The sequence below is a fragment of the Mobula hypostoma genome, chromosome 19, assembly GCF_963921235.1.
Source record: "Mobula hypostoma chromosome 19, sMobHyp1.1, whole genome shotgun sequence".
Taxonomy (NCBI): Eukaryota; Metazoa; Chordata; class Chondrichthyes; order Myliobatiformes; family Myliobatidae; genus Mobula; species Mobula hypostoma.
The window spans coordinates 8,971,375-8,987,047 of NC_086115.1; the positions used below are offsets into that span (position 1 = coordinate 8,971,375).

Here is a 15,673-nt window from a genome sequence, read left to right on the forward strand (position 1 = left end):
ACCCTGGGGAGAAAAGTCTCTGGCTGTCCATTCTATCTGTGCCTCTTATCCTCTTGTACGCCTCTACCAAGTCGTCTCTCATCCTCCTTCACTCCTAAGAAAAAACCCATAACTCATTCAACTTATCTGCATAAGTCATGCTGTCTTATCCAGGCAGTATCCCGGCAAATCTCCTCGGCACCCTCCCTAAAGCTTCCACATCCTTCCTATAATGAGGTGAGCAGAAATGAATAGAGTTCAGTGTGGTGTAACCAGAGTGTATAGACCTGTAACAGCATTAAAACTTTGTTGCTGACTTGGCTATTAATTGTGATCAGTGGTACAAGGGATGTCTCTCCATCAACCTCACAACTACAAAATACTTTTAAAGAGCTATACTCTGTGAGTCTTCATACCAAATTAGCATTAGAAGCTGTGCAATGTGGATTCACAATGATTGAGCTACTTTATGAGGAGAAATTGTCCCGGAATTTAGACATGTGAGAGGGGGTCTGGGAAAGTAGAGACACCGAGAATGTGTTTTTCCAGCAGAAGAGTTCAGATCTAGCAGGTGTAGCGTTAGAGTAGGGGACCAGTTATTGCCACGTACCCCTCCCATCTATCCCACAATCTTTCTGATCTCCTACCATCTGGCAGAAGGACTGCAATATAAGAACAAGGACTGCTAGGCTGGACAACAGCTTCTTCCCCTCGTCTAAGAGACTTCTGAACACCCTGCTATCACCCAGTACACATTATTTACAACAATGCCAGCAGCAGTAATACCCAAGTATATTTAACTATATCTCATATATGTACTTTATGTTGATTTGTAAATCTAAAGAATACTTTTTTATCTTTCAGTATTACAATATTAATATTTTATGGTCTGTATGTGATAGACAGTATGCACTCTGTTTTGTGCCTGTGGAATATTGTTTCGTTTAGCTGTATACATGACAATAAACAAATTTATTTTGGACTGAGGTGAAAATTTCATTCATTCAGAGGTTTGCATATCTCTGAAATCTTCTTGCTGGGTGAGTTCTGAATGTTCATCCATTGAGTTTATTTGAGACAATGTTAGATATTTGGACTTTAGGGGAATCGGGGAAACGAAGGAATAAACAGGGAAGTGTACACTATCTAACTGAAAACCCAACAGCATTTATTGTCAAAGTCAAGTCTGTTGTCCTATGCACAAGTACATGTGTGCACAGGTGCAATGAAAATCTGTCTTGCAGCAGCGTCATAGGTATATTGCATTATATAAGCAGCATCATAGGAAAAATATAAATTATTCACATTTTTTCACAAAAGCACACAATTAGAACAAAATAAAAGAAAATCCATTTTAGTGCAAAGTGGTTACAGTGTTACGATGTGCAATTATGTCTATCCCTGTTCAGCAGTTGCTATTATTCTGTCTTCCTAAACTGCTGTGGTCGCTCTGGTGAAGATAATGCAGAGGAATTCCACAGTGGGTGATGCCAAGACCAATATCCGCCAACTAATGGACACACAACAGATTGAAGATGGGATCTGGAGCGAGGAACAATCTACTGGAGGAACTGGGCAGGACAAACAGCATCTGTGGAGGCAAAAACACATTTCAGATCAAGACTGCGTCATCCACTATCTAATCTCTGAAAAGGAGCTTGGTTACTTAGTACTGCATGGGTTGGCAGTGCCAAAGAAACTGGTGTATCACGGAAAACCTAGCAAGCATCTACACCTTCATAGAACAATGCACCAACATTTTTCTTTCAAAATATCTATAATATTTCTTTATTTTCCATAAATGCCTGCAAGAAATGAATCTCATGGTATGATAACAAATATGTACTTTGATAATAATTTTTACTTTAATTTTGACTTTGAGAACAAAAGGCAGCAGACTTTCCTACACAGACTCTCATGGCACAGTCAGATGAGCCCCTGGCGACCTGCGTTTGATTCTGGTCTTCAGCACAGTTTGTGTATTCTCTTAATGTGCAGTTTTCTGCTCCAATTTCCTCCAGCATCCCAAAGACAAGTAGATTGGTTAGTTAATTGGCCACTGCAAGTTGCCCCCAGTGACAAGAGACGTACGGGTTAGGATTAGGGTTGGAAAGTTGTCGGCATGCCACGTTGGCACCAGGAACATGGCGACACTTGCAGGCTGCTCCAGCCCATCCTAAGACTACGTTTGTTGGTTGTTGACGCAACACGATGCATTTCACTGTATGTTTCAATGCTCTGTTGTATATGTGGTAAATAAAGCTAAACTTTAGTGAGTTGATGGATGGTTGAAGCTGGGGCGGATAAAATGCAGCTAATAGATATGGGTCTGCATAATCAGCATGGGCCCAGTAGGACAAATGGCTTGTTACCATGCCATCCAATTCTAATCCTACTATACAGCCGGAACTGGCCACCTGACCTCCATTTTTCTGTGGTCACTGTTATTCTGTTTTTTTTTCTTGGAGATCCCTCTTCAAAGCCAAACTTAATTTGTTAAGTCCAGATTTTCCAGTGCTTGCCCCTGAGTCATCTTGGCTGAGAGACATAGGCTGTGAGGTGTTAGACTCTGGATCTAGATGGGGGGTTGATGGCTAAGACCCAGTCATAGAGTCATACAGTCCTGGAGAACAGAGTGGAAAACCAGTAGGCTATATTTGTTCTCCAGAACCTGGGCCTCTGTACTTCCCCCTGAAAATGGATCCTTGACTTCCTAACCAGAAGACCACAGTATGTGGGGATCGGAAATAATGTCTCCACCTTGCTAACGATCAACAATGCCGCACCTCAGTAGTGTGTGCTTAACCCGCTGCTCTACTCTATCTACACCCATGACTGTGTGGCTGGCTATAAATTTGCTGATGGTACGACTATTCTTGGCGGAATTTCAGATGGTGATGGGAGGGCATACAGGAATGAGATATATCAGCTATTTGAGTGGTGTCACAGTAACAGCCTTGCACTCAATGTCAGTAAGACCAAAGAGCTGACTGTGGACTTCAGAAAGGGTAAGACAAGGGAACACACACCTGTCCTCAGAGAGGGATCAGAAGTGGAAAGAGTGAGCAACTTTAAGTTCCTGGGTTCAACATCTCTGAAGATCTATCCTGGACCCAACATATTAATGCACCTACAAAGAAGGCATGACAGTGGCTATATTTCATTAGGAGGTTGAGGAGATGATTTGGTATGTCATCAAAGACACTTGCAAATTTCTACAGGAGCACTGTGGAGAGCATTCTAACTGGATGCATCACTATCTGGTAGGCGGTGGATGGGTGCTACTGCACAGGATCGAAATAAGCTGCAGAGGGTTGTAAACTCCATCATGGGCACTGGCCTCCGTAGTAGCCAGGGCACCTTCAAGGAGTGATGCCTCAAAAAGTCAGTGTCCATCATTAAGGACCCCCATCACCCAGGTCATACTTTGTTCTCATTGTTACCATCAGGAAGGAGGTACAGATGCCTGAAGCACACAGTCAATGATTCAGGAATAGCTTCTTCCTGTCTGTCATATGATTTCTGAATGGACATTGAACCCATGAGCACGACCTCACTAATTTTTAAAAATTCCTATTTTTGCTTTACTTATCTAATTTATTTTATTTTATTTTATTCAACTATTTTATGTATAATTCTGTTTCTTATTATATATGTGATTCTGATTGTTATTTATGACCATCTGAAAAAAGAGAAAGCTCAAGGCTGTTCCTCAGACATCCCTTCTATAAAAGCTCTACAGGAAGCATCCTATCTGGACCCATCACGGCTTGGTGGGGCAAGTGGTCTGACCAAGACCATTAATCATTGCAGAAAGTTGTGGACTCAACTCAGCACAGGAATCAGCCTCCCCTCCACAGACTCTATCTACACTTCCTGCTGCCTTGGAAAAGAAGCCAGCACAATCATAAACCATCAGTCTTCACTGTGGAAGACACAAACGGAATGCCAGAAATTCGAGAATGTCAAGGAGCAGAAGTGAATGTAGTTGCTATTACTACGGAGAAGGTGCTTGGAACGTTGAAAGGTCTGAAAGTAGTAGGTCACCTGGACCGGATGGTCTACACCATAGAGTTATGAAAGAGATAGCTCAAGATAATGTGGAGGCATTAGTAGTCATAGAGTCATAGGGCACTAGAGCAAAGAAACAAGCCTTTTGGCCTATCTGGTCTGTGCCAAACCATTAATCTGCCTGGTCTTGTCGACCTGCACCTGGACCATAGCCCTCCATAACCCTCTCACTTAAATTTCTCTTAAAGGTTGTAATCAACCGTGCATCCACCACTGGCGCTGGCAGCTCAATCCACACTCTCACCTCGCTCTGATTGAAAAAGTTCCCCTTAAACATTTAACCTTTCACCCTTAACTTATGACCCCTCTGACCTCCAGTTGTAGTCTTATCCAACCTCGTTGGAAAAAGCTTGCTTGCATTTACCCTATCTATACCCTCATGATTTTGTATACCTCTATCAAATCTCCTCTCAAACTTCTACGTTCCAGGGAATAAAGACATAACCCATTCAACCTTTACCTGTAACTCAGTCATCGTGTGCTGGCAACATCCTTGTAAAATTTCTCTGGGCTTTTTCAAACTTATTTATGTCTTTCCTGTAGGTGGGTGACCAAAACTGGACACAATACTCCACATTAGGTCTCACCAATTTTTTACACAATTTCAACATAACATCCCATCTCCTGTACATCAATGCGTTGATCTACGAAGGCCAATGTTCAAAAAGCTTTCTTTATGACTCTATCTACCTGTGCTACCACTTTCAAGGAATTATGGATCTGTATTCCCAGATTCCTCTGTTCTACTGCACACCTCAGTACCCTGTGTAAGATCTACCCTGGTTAGTCCTCCCAATGTGCAACACCTCACACTTGTCTGCATTATTGTCTGCATTAGTCTGCACTATTGGCCATTTTTCAGCCCATTTTTCAGGTTGGTCCAGATCTTGCTGCAAACTTCGATGGACTACCTCACTGTCCACTACACTGCCTATCACCCCCAATCATCATCTGCAAATTTACTGATCCAGTTTACCAAATTATCATCCAGATCATTGATATAGATGACAAACAACAACAGACCCAACACCAATCCCTGTGGCACACCATTAGTTACAGGCCTCCAGTTAGAGAGGCAACTATCTACTACCACTCTTTGGCTTTTCTCGTGAAACCAATGTCTAATCCCATTTACTACCTCATCTTGAATGCTGAGTGACTGAACATTCTTGACCAACCTCCCTTGCAGGACCCTGTCAAAGCCTTGCTAAAGTCCACGTAGACAACATTCACTGCCTTGGCTTCATTAGTTTTTCTGGTAACTTCCTCGAAAAGGTCTCTATAAGATTGGGTAGATGTGATCTTATCAAACATAAAACCATACTGACTATCCCTAACCAGTCTCTGTCTATTCAAATATTTATCTATATTATTCCTTAGAATATCTTCCAATAACTTACCCACTGCTGATGTCAGGCTCACCTGGCTTATTCTAAGAGCTTTCTTAAACAACAGAACATCAGCTATCCTCCACTACTCTGGCACTCCACTCGTGGTTAAAGATGTTTTAAATATCTCTTCCAAGCCCCCTGCAGTTTCTGCATAGCCTCCCAAAGTGTCCGAGGGAACACTTTTGTCAAGTGCTGGGAATTTATCCACCCTAGTCTGCCTCAAGGCAGCAAACACCTCCTCCTCTGTAATTGGTACACGGTCCATATCCACTGCTGCTTTGCCTCACTTCTACAGACTGTGTCCGGCTCCCGAGTAAATAGGGATACAAAAAATCCATTTAGGATCTTTTCCATCTCTTTCTGCTCCATGCACAGATTTCTACTCTCACCTTCCAGATGACCAATTTTGACCCTTGATGTTCTTCTCTTCTTTATATATCTGTAGAATTTCTTAGTATTCTCCTTCACTTTGTATGTTAGAACAAGCCTGTGCCTTCTTTAAGCCCTCCTGATTTCCTTCTTAAGTGTTCTTTTGCACTTCTTAAATCCTCAAGTACCTCATTTTTTTCTACCTTCCTATAGCTGCTGTTTACTTCCTTCTTGTTCTTAGCCAGGGCCTCAATATCTCTCGAAAACCATGGCTCCCTAAACCACTCTCCTTGCCTTTCATTCTGACAGGAAAATACAAACTCTGCATTCTTAAAATTTTACTTTGTAAGGCCTCCAGCTTCCCGAGTACACGTTTGCCAGGAAACAACTTATCCCAATCCACACTTGCCAGATTCTTTCTGATACGATCAAAATTGACCTTTCTCCAACTTTAGTCTTAACTCAAGAACCAGACCTATCCTTTTCTATAATTACCTTGAAACTAACAACATTATGATCACTCGATGCAAAGTGTTCCTGTTATGTTTTGTAATTCAAAAACATAAAACTAATTGGAAGAAAAACAAGAGGAACCCAGGAATAAACATGTGTGTTTCGTTCCTACTTTTAGTGAGGCACGCACGTATAATGTGGCGCTATAATGATGTGTGCCATTCACATACTTTTACATGTAACCTGTAATGAATTATGTAAGCATAGAATTCTTAATCAAACAATATATTTACAATATCACTCCAGTATTACTGACAAATTAAATACACAATGGCTCCCTACACAAATTTGGTCACCTGCCGTGTCTCATTCCCTAATAGGAGGTGAAGTATCGTACCCATTCTAGTTGGCGCTTCTATTACTTATTAAAGAAACTTTCCTGAATATATTTGACAAACTCTTTCCCATCCAGCCCTTTTACAGTATGGGAGTCCCAATCAATATGTGGAAAGTTAAAATCACCTACTATCACAACCTTATGTTTCCTGCAACAGTCTAAGATCTCTCTATAAATTTGCTCCTCTAAATCTCATGGACAGTTGGGTGGTCTATAATATAATTATATTAAAGTGGTCATAGCTTTTTTATTTCTCGTTTCTACCCATAAAGGCTCACTAGTTGAGTTCTCCATCCTGTTCTGACTGAGCGTTGTTGTGACATTTCCCTGACTAGCAATGCCATGCCCTTTAATCTCTCCCGCTGTGTCACATCTAAAACAATGGAACCCTGGAACATTTGCTGCCAGTCCTGCCCTGCCTGCAACCAAGTCTCACTATTGGCTACAATATTGTAATTCCAAAGCTGGTCCATGCCCTGAGTTCTTTCACTTTTCATACAATGCTCCTGGAATGAAATATATGTAGCTCAGAACCTTAGTCCCACCTTGCTCAATCTTTTGATTGCTGACTTTGTTCGTAGGCTTAGCAGCACCTTTCTCCATAACCACTCCACTATCCTTTCTGGTGCTCTGATTCCCATTCCCCGCACCCCCCGCCCCCCATTCTCAAGCAGCACTGGCAAACCTTCCCACTGGGATATCAGTCTTCCTCCACTTCAGGTGCAGCCCGTTGTTTCTGTAGAGGGTGCACCTTCCCTGAAAGAGAGCTCAATGATCCCAAAATCCCTCCTGCACTGACTTCTTAGCCACTGGCTAAACTGTATGCCCTTCCTTTTTCTGGCCTCACTAGCATGTGGCATAGGTAGCAATCCTGAGATCACGGCGCTGAACGCCCTGTCCTTTGACCTAGCTTAGCTCCCTGAACTCATTTTGCAGGACCTTGTCACCTGTCCTACCCATGTCATTGGTACCAGCGGGATCACTACCTCTGGCTGCTCACTCTCTCTGTGTACTTGATTCTGAGATATCCTGGACCCTGACACCCGGGAGTTAATATACCATCTTGGAATCTCATTCTCATCCACATAACCTATTTCTGTTCCCCTAACCAATCCCCTATCATTACAGCTCACCATTTCTCCCACTTTCCCTCTGAGCCGCAAAGCCAGACTCAGACTTCAACAATCACTAGATTCTGGAATGGTTTTGGGGACCTGGAAAATCACAAGTATCACTCTGCTCTTTAAGAAGGAAAGGAGGCAAGATCAGGAAATTATAGGCCAGTTAGCCTGACTTCAGTGACTGGCAAGATTTTGGATGGAGTCCATTATAAAGGAGGAGGTTTTGGGGTACTTGAAGGCACATGATAAAATCGGCCAAAGTTAACATGATTTCCTTAAGGGGAATTCTTGTATGACAAATCTGTTGAAATTCTTTAAGGAAATACCAAGCAGGATAGACAAAAAAGAGTCAGTGGATGTTGTTTACTTGGATTGTCAGAAGGTCTTTGTCAAAGTGCTGCGCGTGAGGCTGCCTAAGGTAAGAATCAATGGTATTACAGGAAATATATTAGGGTTGATAGAAGATTTGCAGGAGGAAAAGAGCGGGAGTAAAGGGGCCTTTTTTGGTTGCCTGCTGGAGACTAGTGGTGTTCTGCAGAGGTCAGTGTTGGGACCACTCTTTTTCATGCTATATGTCAGTGCTTTGGATGACGGAGTTGATGGCTTTGTGGCCATTTCCAGATGATTCAAAAATAGTTGGAGGGGCAGGTAGTGTTGAGGAAGCAAAGACTTAGACGGATTAGGAGACTGGACAAAGAAGAGGCAAATGGAATACCATGTATGGTTATGCACATTGGTAGAAGAAATAAAGGCATAACTATTTTCTCGTTAAGAGCAAATTCAGAAAGGGGACTTGGAAGTCCTTGTGCTGGATTCCTTAAAAGTTAACTTTCAGGTTGAGTCAGTAGTAAGGAAGGCAAATGAAATGCTAGCGTTCATTTTGAGAGGAGTAGAATATAAAAACAAGGATGTAATACTGGGGCTTAATTAGGTATTGGTCAGACTGCACTTGGAGTATTGTGAGCTGTTTTGGGCCTCTTAGGAGAGGATGTGCTGGCATTGGAGAGGGTCTAGAGGAGTGAAAGGGTTAACATATGAGGAGCGTTTTATGGTCTTGGCCTGAATTTGCTGGAGGTTATATAGAGGATGGGGGTATAATCTCATTGAAACCTATTGAATATTGAAACGCCAAGATAGAGTGGATGTGGAGAGAATCTTTCCTATAGTGGGGAGGATCAAGAACCAGAGAGCACAGCCTCCAAATACAAAAACGTCCCCTTAGAACAGAAATGAGGAGGAATTTCTTCATCTGGAGGGTGTTGAATCTGTGAAATTTGTTGCCACAGATGGCTGTGGAGGCCAAGTTATTAGGTATATTTAAAGCAGAGTTTGACAGGTTCTTGATTAGTAAGGACATCAGTGGTTATGGAGAGAAGGCAGGAGAATGGGGTTGGGAGTGGGAATAAATCAGTCATGATGAAGTGGCGGTGCCGACTCGATTCTGCTGTTACGTCTTATGGTCTAAAATCCCTCCAACCCCAGACATTCTCTGTTCTTCCATTGAGGAGGAGATAAAAAAAAGCTTGGAAGTGTGCATTCACAGACTTTCGGAAAGTTTCTATCCCACTGTCATGAGACTCACGCTCAGATATCTTGCACAATAAAGATGAACATTTGACCTCACTTTTCTGACTCTTGCAGCTTATTACCTGCCTGCACATCTCCTTTTCTGCAACTGTAACACTATACTCTGCATACTTTGTACTACTTCCATGTACCGATGTTTTGAAATGATCTGTACAGATGGAATACAACAAGTATTTTTTTTCACAGTGTCTCAGTAGACATGACAATAATAAAGCAATGACTAATTATCAGACCCCTTTATCACTGGTTCTCATTTTAGTTCCAGAACTGTGGAAGTCGAACTGATTGGAATAGTTTTCCAGATGAGCTGGTGAGCCTTCCTCACGAGTCCACTGCCTGTGGTTATCGAGCGCACCAAGTCCGCGGACAAACTTGTGACATCAGTGGCATCCATGGAAAATCCAGTCTGGGATCAGGTGGCACAGTGGTGAAAGGGTTAGCACAATTACCTTCCAGGATCAGCAATTACCGATTGGGCTTCGATTCCCACTGCTGTCTGTAAGAGAGTTTGGATCTTCTCCCCGTGTCTGTGTGGATATCCTCCCACATTCCAAAGATGTCCTGGTTAGAGTTAGTGAGTTGTGGGCATACTATGCTGGCAATGGGAACATGACAACACTTGCGGGCTGCCCTTAACACAATCCTTAGATCTTGTCGGTCATTGACATAAAACAGCACATTTTCACTGTATGTTTTAATGTGATAATTAAACCTAATCTTTAATCTTAAAATCTGGTTTACAGCAGGTCACAACCGGAAAGGATACGGGGAGGCATAATTTTAAGGTGATTGGAGGCAAGAGGGATGTCAGGGGTAAATTCTGCCAGGAAAACTCAAGCTGTGGTGCTTCCAGTTCGGCATATTCCCAAGACTCATGTGCCCTTTAACAGTGTGTGAAATCCCCATCAGCAATGTTGAAAAGCTCGAAAGAATGATCAGCACATATGTAAAACAGTGGCTTGGGTTTCCACGATGCTTAAGTCCTGTTGGACTGTACGGGAACGGCAAATTGGAATTACCAATTGCAAGTCTTGTGGAAGAATTCAAATGCACCAAAGCAAGGTTGGTCATGACCCTCACTGAATCTGAGAATGCTGTTATTCGAACAGCGGCTTCCCCGTGTGGCAACGGGGAGGAAGTGGAGTCCATCTGAAGCTGTTCAGAGTGCTAAGTCTGCTCTTCGCTTCAGGGATGTGGTTGGCCAAGTCCAACATGGGAGAGCCGGGCTCGGGGCTTGTCCCAAAGGCTCCTCAATGACACAAGGCAACGTCAGTGCAGAAGAGACGGCTCGTGGTGGAGGAGGTGAGAGGACAGGAGGAGACAAAGCGACACGCTAGGGCCGTCTCAATGGCCAAGCAGGGCCACTGGACTAATTGGAAGGGCCTGGAAAAGAGGAAACTTAGCTGGCGTGACATCTGGGAGATGGAGGGATCTCGGCTAAGTTTTGTCATCAGAGCCACTTATGACCTCCTACCCACACCCCAGAACCTGAGCCAGTGGTGGGGAGAAGACCCCATTTGCTCTCTTTGTCAAGCACCTGGATCACTAAGGCACATTTTAACAGGATGCACCACGAGCCTCACCCGGGGCAGTACACTTGGCGGCATAACCAAGTTTTCAGACAGCTGGCATCAATCTTGGAACAGAGGCAAATCACCACAAATGCTCTCCCACAAACATTGGCAGGAAATGTCCACATTACACGATTTGTACCAGCAGGCCAACCTCCAGAGCACCATATAACATCGAAAGATGTAAGCATTCTGCAGGTTGCTCAGGATTGGAAAATGGACGTGGTCTTGGAAAAAAAGCTTGTGTTTCCCCCAGACACTGCGGCTACAACACTCTGGCCAGACATGGTCCTGTGGTCCACAACAGCCAAGCTGGCATATACCATGGGAAGACGGTGTTGAAGAAGCTTATGAGAGGAAAAAGACCAAGTACTCTGAACTGGCAACTGAAGCTGCCCAAAATGGCTGGAAGACCAAGATTTTCCCTGTAGAAGTGGGATGCAGGGGATTCGTTGCTACATCTACGGCCAGTCAATTGAAAAAGATGGGGGTGAGGGGTCACTCCCTCCAACAAGCAATCAAGCCCTTGTCAAATGCAGCAGAAGAAAGCAGCAATTGTATCTGGATTAAAAGGAAAGACAACAACTGGGCTGCAAGATGAAGACAGGAGGATATGGAACTGAGGGGGTGTATCTGGGATGCCAGGTAGCACCGTGGAGCCCTCTGGAGACATCATGGGCTTATCAACGAAATGTCAAAGAAGGAGGGTGCCCACTTGATGACCCCAATGATGTACCTACCCTCCTTCCTTGTCACCACTCCAAACCCTCTGCCAACATCGAGAGTGCCAACTCACCATAGGGATTGAAACATCAAGTCCTAGTAGCTCTACTTTACACATGGAGCACACTGCCAGGGGTGATGGTAGAGGCGGAAACATTAGGGACATTCAAGAAACTCTTTTATAAGCATAAGCAATAGAGAAAAATGGGGAACTATGTAGGAGGGAAGGGCTAGATTGATCTTAGAGTAGGATAAAATGGCAACACAACATTGTGGGCTGAAGGACCTGTATATGCTGTCGTGTTCTATGTTCCTTGTTTAGCTTAACTGGACTTTGGCTACCATGGTGGGGTCCTCTGCCACGATTCCTCAGGGTTGGAGTACTTACTGTTTACCTGGATGGTTGCAGCCACAACAAGGTTCAAGAAGCTGAACATCATCCAGGTTAAATGGGTTCACATGGTTGACATTCCTGACACCATTCTCAGTGTTCACCCATCCGTTACCTGTGCATTGTGTCTGCACAATGATGATTTGCAGGATGCATCACAGCCACTCACCAGGGTTATTTTGATTTCCATTTCATTTTCTTCCCGACTTTATCTCCATCTCCATCACTCCCAGCTTTCTTTCTTCTTTGCAAAGAGTTTCTCACCATTACTCAAGAACAATAGCAATCCATCATCTTCTCCAGATTCTAGTGGTGCGCAACAGAACAGAAAAATTTTAAAACACAATTTTATGTGTTATGTAAATCAGTGGCATATTGTATTGATCAAAGAAAGGGAAGGACTGAGTAGAGAGAATAGATCTGTGAAACCATCAAAGGTTTCAAAGGTGCATTTAATGTGAGGGAAATGTATACAATATATATCCTGAAATTCTTTTTCGTCACAAACATCCACGAAAACAGAGGAGTGCCCCAAAGAATGGATGACAGTTAAATGTTAGAACCCCAAAGCACACCCCAGATCCCCCCTCCCACGCATAAGCAGCGGGGGGGGGTAACTAATTTTAAATTGCCACCATATAAAACTTTGTCCATCTGCAAAATTGGGGTAGAAACTCCAATGTACTGTGTCTGTGCAGGTGAGAAGCATTAGATTGATCATAGGCAACACACACAAAATGCTGGAGGAACTCAGCAGGTCAGGCAACATCCATGGGAGGGGAATAAACAGTTGACCTTTTGGACCGAGACCCTTCATCAGGGCTAGAATGAGAAGGTGAGAGGACGGGGAGGAGTACAAGCAGGCAGGTGATAATGAGACCAGGTGAGGGTTAAGGTGGCTAGATGGGGTAGGGGGAATGAGTAAGAAGCTTAGCTGTGATAGGTGGAAGAGGTAAAGGACTGAAGAGGAAGGAATCTGATAGCAAAGGAGAGACAAGGGAAGGAGGAGGGCAAGAGGGAGGTGATGGGCAGGAGAGGAGAAAGCAAGAGAGAACAACCAGAATGGGAAATGGAAACAGAGAGAAGGGGAAGGGCAAGAAATTATGAAAGTTTGAGAAGTTGATGTTCATCCCATTATGTTGGAGGCTACCAAGATGGAATATGAAGTATTACTCCTCCAGCCAGAGTATGGCCTCATTGTGGCAGTAGAGGAGGCCATTGATTGACATGTTGGATTGGGAATAGGAAGTTGAATTGAAATCATCAGAGATCCTCACCACCCAGGGAATGCTCTTTTCTCACTGCTGCCATCAGGTAGAAGGTACAGGAGCTTCAGGACTCACACCACCAGATTCAAGTACAGTTACTACCCATCAACCATCAGGCTGTTGAACAGAAGGTGATAACTACACTCATTCTATTTTTGGTGTTCGCACAACCAATGGTCTCACTTTAAAGACTTTTTATCTTGTTATTTCATGCTCGAAATTTATTGTTATTTATTTATATTTGCATTTGCAGATTATTGTCCATTGATCCTGTTTATGGTTACTGTTCTATAGATTTGTTACGTATACCCACAGAAAAAGAATCACAAGGTTATTATGTGGTGACATGTATGTACATAAATTTTACTTTGAACTTTGAAGTGGGTGGCCGCTGGGAGACCCTACCTTTTGCGGTGGACAGAGTGAAGGTGCTCAACATAACAGTCCCACAATTTGCTTCGGGTCTCCTGATGTAGAGGAACGTGCACTGGGAGCTCCAGATACTTCAGTCGTGGAGTGGGTTTATATTGGTTAGCGCAACATGGTGGGCCAAAAGACCTATACTGCTGAAACCCGACGCAGATTGGGGGATTGCTTCGTCGAGCACCTCTGCTCCGTCTGCCACAACAGACAGGATCTCCCGGTTGCCACCCACTTCAACTCTGCTTCACATTCCCATTCACATATGTCCATACATGGCCTCCTCTACTGCCATGATGAGGCTAAACTCAGGTTGGAGGAGCAACACCTCATATACCGTTTAGGTAGTCTCCAGCCCCTTGGGATGAACATAGAATTCTCCAACTTCTGGTAATTCCCTCCCCCTCCCTTCCCCTATCCCTATGTCACTTTGCCCCCTCCCCCAGCTGCCTATCACCTCCCTCATGGTTCCGCCTCCTTCTACTACCTATTGTGCTTTCCCCTATTCCTTCTTCACCTTTCCTGCCTATCCCCTCCCTGCTTTCCCTCCCCCACCCCTTTATCTTTCCCCTTACTGGTTTTTCACCTGGAACCTACCAGCCTTCTTCTCCCCACCCTCCCCCCACCTTCTTTATAGGGCCTCTGCCCCTTCCCTCTACAGTCCTGATGAAGGGTTCCGGCCCGAAACGTTGACTGATCGTTTCCACGGATGCTGCCCGACCTGCTGAGTTCCTCCAGCATTTTGTGAGTGCTACTCCATGTTCTATGTTCGGTGCAATGTATAAGGTCCATTTCATTTTCAAAATACACACCCTATTCCGACAAGTACAGAGGGGATGCTGCAGTGTTGGAAACACTACTCCCTAACCCAGGTACTGACTGCCCCTCATCTGGTCATCAAAGATGCCACTTTGTAACAGGACAGACGAATTCTTCCCAGAATCTTGGCAAACATTCATCCCTCAATCAACTCTGTTTGTTTACCCGATCCTTACCGCATTGCTGCCGACCGCCGGTGTAGTGGCGCCCGCGTCGGACTTCGAGGCAAGTGGTCCCAGGTTTGAATCCATCCGTGCTAGGTCCTGCAACTCAGCCTTGTAAAAGAAAAAGAGACAAACGCTAAAGGCTGCCACCCAATGATCCACAAGGCACAGAGAGGAACAACATATCACGTTGTTGTTTGTGGGAGTATGTTGTACAAACATTGACAGCCTATTTTACAAAATTCATGATATTTCAAAGGTAGATACTTGGCCCATCTAGTCCATACCAGCCATTCTTCTACGTAGTCCCATTGACCTGCCCTTCTATAACCCTCCCGCCCATGTATTTATCAAAAGTTCAAAGGTCAGAGAAATTTATACAATATACATCCTGAAATGCTTTTTCTTCACAAACATCCATGAAAACAGAGAAGTGCCCCAAAGAATGAACGACAGTTAACCCCAAAGTCCCCCCTCAGGTCCCCCCTCCTGCTCATAAGCGGCAGCAAGCAACAATCCCCCCCCTCCCCCCTCGAAATTTCTCTTAAATGTTGCAATCGACCCTGCTTCCACCACTTTCACTAGCAGGTTGTTCCACACGCGCTCCACCCTCTGAGTGAACAAATCCCCTCTCAGGTTCCCCTCACATATATCACCTTTCACCCTTAACCTATGACCTCTAGTTCTTGGGATCAACCTCTGAGGAAAATGCCTGCGAGCATTTACCTCATCTAGACCCCTCATAATTTTGTATCCTTTTATCAACTCTTCCCTCATTCTCCTGCACGCCAGGGTACAAAGTCCTATCTATTCGACCTTACCCTATAATTCAACTCCTCAAGTCCCAGGAACATCCTTGTAAATCCTTGCATTGCGGATGAAATACCTAAGGAAGGGTGTTAGGTTCTATATAAATGCCTTTTAAAGTGTTATAAATTTATCTTGAATA

General features: G+C 44.0%; 1 long non-coding RNA gene across 1 annotated transcript; it reads right to left on the reverse strand.

Moving 5' to 3' along the window:
* Positions 1-1,370: 1,370 nt before the first annotated feature.
* Positions 1,371-14,834, reverse strand: LOC134358656 (uncharacterized). Its single transcript, XR_010020916.1, has 3 exons — positions 14,737-14,834; positions 12,223-12,359; positions 1,371-1,570 (listed from the first exon to the last, which is right to left on the reverse strand). It is a non-coding gene; the product is annotated as an uncharacterized LOC134358656 (long non-coding RNA).
* Positions 14,835-15,673: the final 839 nt, after the last annotated feature.